We start from the raw sequence: 6,237 nt of genomic DNA on the forward strand, positions 1-6,237 counted from the left end.
TTGAGAGTAGACAAACTAACAACCAACCCTAAGTGGTGACATAGTGCAACAAATCTAATAAGTGGTTGAATAGAAATTTCATAACTATGAAATTTAACATTACGTGGTGAATTTTCATAGATGCTTGTTACAGTGTTATGAACAATCAACATGTTATAATTAACATGATTTAATGATTGATACATAGGATCTCCAATTCCTTAGCTCCCTACATGATGAAATCGGTTAGAAGTAAGTATGCATATTCATAACAAAATTGAAAGTTAATTATAAAATGAATACAAAATTTTCATTATAGAAATAACTCAAAACAAGATATAATAATTAACAATTAGTAACACAAATATGATTTGTAACCTAAGATGATGGTGGTTGTTTTCCTCTAACAATGGCAACCAAAAGTTTACCAATTAGCGTTGTCGGCTGCGACGCCGCCCGACTGAATAGATGTCTATGATGAGATAACAACAGGAGAATTAGGTATTGTGATTATGTATGTAGTAGGGCGTTATATCTTCATATTTATATTATTGGACCATATAAAAATTGAATATGTAATTGGGCCTTGGAAAAAATAGGTGGGCCGGCCATTCCAATAAGTTATACACTATAATAATTACCAAAGTTACATCTACAACGATGTAAAAGTTAAAATGTAGATAACACTATTCTTAAATTCTATAAATATTTTTCTACTATTTATTTATAATTCAATGAATAGTATTGATAATATTAATTTAGCCAATGAGCTGGTGGTGAAGTGGTAAGGAAAAGACCTAGTGTTCTATGTGGCGCAGTTGTGTTGGATTGATGCCTCCATCAATTAGTTTTGGCGGAACCGGGTGTCGATGGAAGACTAAGCGAGTAGGTGGAGTTCACTAGTTGGATCTTTGAACTAAACGTGTTTTATCTCATCGCACTGTCGTTCCTTCGAGCAAATGTCACGGGTGTTAGTCTTAGGTGAGGGTTTCCATTGACGAGTGCATCCCTATGTGATGAATTTAGCCAGTAACTTTATTTAAAGAACTAGGCTATTGACCCGTGTACGACGGGCGGAAATATAGAAATCTTTTGACAAACACATGATATGATTTCAAAGGAAGAGATAATTTGTAATATATTTTTTTGGGACGAAAACATGATATATATTTCTTAATAATACCGATACGAAAACAAATGTTTCTTAAATATAATGTTCAACTAAAATAACATTCAATTTACAATTATCAGAAAAATAATTAAAACTTATAAAAATATATAAAATTCTTAAATACTAAATATTTCCTTATCATATGGATATAAATAGTTCACTTATTAAATACATTATAGCCAAAAACCTTAGCGTATATAATATGTAGGTGAGTTGGCATTTCGTATTACACATCTTTATCTATACTATATTATAATAGATCTCACATTAGAAAAGCAACACACTTCCAATTTTCTATTATAAGTTTCACGTTTGCCCCAGTAAACTTTACTCAACTTTTAAGAATTTAGAAAATACTAACAAAGTTTCCCCATGATCTTTACCCATATATATATTTTAACTTTAAACCAACTTCACCTCACGATTTAATCGACCATAACTTTTTCATACGTTAATATTTTTTTATTAAAATTGCACATCTAATTGTTTGCCATTATAAGGAATTTGGGTGTTATAGCTGGCAAACCACCTATGGGCTAGGTTGTTTTCTACAAGGTCTAACTCCTCAATTAAGAGCTTTTCCTTACATAATGGGACTTATAATTCCACTGGTAGTTCAAGTTATGTCATTTTAAGTTTTGGCCCTTTTTTCCCTCTTTCATTCTATTAAATAATGGGACTTCATGGTTTATCTCACACATCCATATACACACGTCCACATAAACAACAAAAGCTAAAATCAACATACCATATAAAAGTACAAAATCCACAAAAAGTAAAAAAGATAAATATTCTTGCATACACAATCAACAAATGCCAAAATAACTTATGCATCAGCCACTCCTCTCTCTTTAAGATGTTTTTTTGTGAACTTCAATCCACATATTACAAATCATTAAAAGACAGACAACAAAGAATGATGTCAATAACTAAAAGATAAGTTGAAAATACCAATTATTCGCTATCATCTGGTGTGTTGTATATTTTGTCCAATTCTTCTTTGGCAATGGCTTTACAGGTTTCCTTTCTTGGTGTGAGATCGGTATCGAATCGCTTATCTGAAGTTGAAAACAAGACATCATATGTTAATAACTTAATATCAATTGCTTAACATCTCTGTCTTTTTTTTTATTTTAACATCTATTGGTAATGTATGGCCATTAATTATCGCCAAATGTAAAAACTGGTCTAGTTGGTTAAAACTTAAAACCTTGGTTTTAAAAGGCGTAGCAAATTAAGGCGCCAGGTCGTTAAAAAGAACTCCAAGTATTTTCAACTTGTATTCTTTGTTTTTTTTTTATTAGATAGATTAACAAAACAAACTTATGATGATGAAAATTTGAACTGTGTTTATAAAAATTATTAAGAAGATATTACGAATCTAAGTAAATCCTTTAGCTTAACCCATTTGACCGTTAAAGATAAAAAATCGCAAAACCGACCTATTTGCTAAATGGATCCATATACTAGCGAAATGTAAAACTGTGATGTTCAAAATGAAGAGTAGAGAGTGCTTACTAAGCTGTTTAAAAATGTCATTAAAGCTTGTCTGCAAAATAAAGAAAGAGTAGGGAAACCTCATAAGATTATAGTAAAAAATATATCAATCAATCAATCATACCCAGTGGAATCCTACCCATAGCAACGCTATAAGTAGGGTCTGGGGAGGGTGGGATGTAGGCACACCGTACCTCTATCCGACAGGATAGAGAGGTGGCTTCCAGTGAGACCCTCAGCTCAAAGTAACATAGTATGTGAGAAAATAAGTGGCATCAACGTACAGTAGTAGTAAAATTGATAATAGCACTTAGTAAAATTACTAATACATGTATAGATAACCATATAGAACTATATGAGAAGAGAAATATAATGGTGTGTGACCAAAAATCAGGTAAAGAAACAAAAAAACCTCTAAGGTATTCCTTTCTTCCTAAAAATCCTTAGCCTTAATTCTAAGTCTCCAAGAATTCCTATCCTCAACCATGTCCTTTGAGAGGTTTAGGTCTAGCAAATCATGTCTAATCCTCTTGTCCCAAGTCAATTTAGGTCGTCTTCTACCCCTCCTCCCCCCTATAGTAATGTTTTCTACGGATCTAACAGGGTTCGTCACTGTCTTCTCTTTACATGCCCAAACCATCTCAATCTCCACTCTCTTATCTTGTCGGATATGTTAGCCACTCCTAATCTCTCCCGAAACACCATGTTTCTTATTCGGTCTAACCTTGTATGCCCACACCTTCAGCGTAACATTCTCATCTCTGCTACCACCATTTTCCGCTCTTGTACCTTCTTGATGGCCAAACAATCTATTCCATATAACATTGCAGGTCTAACTGCAACCCTATAAAATTTTCCCTTTAGTTTAGTTGGGAATCTCTTGTCGCACAATATACCTGTGGCTGCTCTCCATCTACACCATCCTACTTGAACTCGATGTGCCACATCGCTGTCTAATTCCCCATCGCTCTGGACAAATGATCCTAGATACTTGAACTTCGTTACCTGCGTGACCACTTGCCCTTCAATGGTGATCTGAACGTCCTCATTGTTATTTACCCTACTAAAATCACAGTGTAGGTACTCCGTCTTAGAGCGATTAATCCTTAATCCTTTTGTCTCTAAGGCTGTTCGCCACTCCTCTAGCCTCTGGTTTAGTTCTTGTTTACTCTCAGCAACTAACACAATATTGTCTGCGAACAACATGCACCACTGCGAACAACATGCACCACGGGAGTGTCTCTTGGATTGAAATATTAAAATATTTCAAAATATTAAAATTAAATTTATTTTAATCAACTAATGTAGAAGAAGACTCTTAGCTTCTTAACATCATTCGCTTGAAAGATGTCACGTATTGCGGTTCTGATTTGATCGTTACTTGGGTTTGGGTTTGGGTTCTCTTTTACAGCATCTTTCACATTTATAAAAGAAGTAAACAACTTATATAAGTTATTTGAAACAACACAGAATACAGAGAGTAAAAACAATATATATCATGCATCAATAATAAATAAATTGTAAGTTAGATTTCTATATATCCGTCAATAAAATGTATGCTTTATGTGACACATGACATGTGCTTCACATTTAACAATTGTTCTTAAATATATATTTTTTAAAAGGTAACTTTATCAACAATAGAGAGTATGGTAAGGAGTTTATTTCTTACTTATACTTTCGGATCTCATAGAATACTGGCGATTATAGCCTATTGATTTCATTTAAGATGTAAAAATAGAATACCTTTTATTTGACAGTACATGTAACTTCATCAACCTCATAAATACTTCCATTTTCTAAAAAAGTTTTCTCATAAGCATTTTTTCATATGTGGCATCTGCCATAGCAGCTCATCACATCTAGTTTAAAGTTGGTTGCTAAAATCAGGATACCAATATAGACGATTCAACCGTAGATTCTTGTTCAAACTCTTCTTCACTTTCCTCCTCTTCCTCGCCGTCCTCTTCCGAATCTGTTCAGTTGTCTTCTTCCCCGTCGTCCTTTTCGTGACGGGTTTCGGATCAACACGAATTCGGCTGAATTGAGATTCTGACTGGATTTGTTTCGGAACGGGTTCGATTGGGATTGAGTAACGGTTAAAAACGTGTTTCGGCCGAACACGACTTTCATATCCCTATTATTTAGTAACAAAAATGAGACTAAACTCTAAATCAGCTAAAAAAATTCGAATATGTGTACACTTTTAATGCGATATAAACTTTTTAGCATTAACGATAGGGAATTTCAGTAATTAATTAATCCACAATCTAGCCATAGAAGACACGATTTGAAAGTGATACACATAAGTCAGCCTAAATTTCATATATGGTAGTAGTAGTAGTAATCATAGTAATAACAAAACTTACTTTCTCTATCCATTAGAAAAACTTTAACATCGCCTCGCAAGAAAATCATTTTATATACACTAAACTTTAGGAAAATATTTTTATGTAAAACAAGCAAAATTAATGTGACAGATTTTTATTATGCGAAGAGTAACTTGAATACGAGTTTAAATATAACAAGAATTGCACAAACTCAAACAAGAATTTTAATTGAGAGTAGACAAACTAACAACCAACCCTAAGTGGTGACATAGTGCAACAAATCTAATAAGTGGTTGAATAGAAATTTCATAGCTATGAAGTTTAACATTACCGGGTGAATTTTTATAGATGCTTGTTACAGTGCTATGAACAATCAACATGTTATAATTAACATGATTTAATGATTGATACATAGGATCTTCAATTCCTTAGTTCCCTACATGATGAAACCGGTTAGAAGTATGCAAATTCGTAACAAAACTGAAAGTTAATTATAAAATGAATACAAAATTCTCATTATAGAAATAACTCAAAACAAGATATAATAATTAACGATTAGTAACACAAATATAATCCGTAACCTCAGATGATTGTGGTTGTTTTCCTCTAACAATGGTAACCAAAAGTTTACAAATTAGTGTTGTCGGCTGCGGCACCGCAAGACTGAATAGATCTCTCTGATGAGATAACAATAGGAGAATTAGGTATTGTGATTATGTATGAAGTAGGGCGTGATATTTTCATATTATATTATTGGACCATTAAAGAAAATAGGATGTGTAATTGGGCCTCAGAAAGAATAGGTGGGCTAGCCATTCCAATAAATTATACACTATAATAATTACCAGTTACATCATTGTTGATGTAAAATTTAAAATGTAGATAACACTATTCTTAAATTTTATAAATATTATTCTTCTATTTATTTATAATTCAATGAATAGTATTGTTAATATTAATTTAGCCAATGAGTTGGTGGTGAAGTGGTAAGGGAGAGACCTAGTGTTCTATGTGACGTGCTTGTGTTTGATTGATGCCTCCCATCAATTAGTTTCAGCGGCACCGAGCGATGATGGAAGACTAAGCGAACATGTGGAGTTCACTAGTTGGATCCTTGAACTAAACGTGTTTTATCTCATCGAACGGTCGTTCCTTCGGGAAAATGTCACAAGTTTTGGTCTTAGGTGAGGGTTTTCATTGGATCGAAAGACGAGTGTATCCCTATGTGATGAATTTAGCCATTAACTTTATTTGAAGAAC

Source organism: Bidens hawaiensis, unplaced genomic scaffold, assembly GCF_021521415.1.
Source record: "Bidens hawaiensis isolate Kalapana, Puna unplaced genomic scaffold, B.hawaiensis_p1.1 tig00018422_1, whole genome shotgun sequence".
NCBI lineage: Eukaryota > Viridiplantae > Streptophyta > Magnoliopsida > Asterales > Asteraceae > Bidens > Bidens hawaiensis.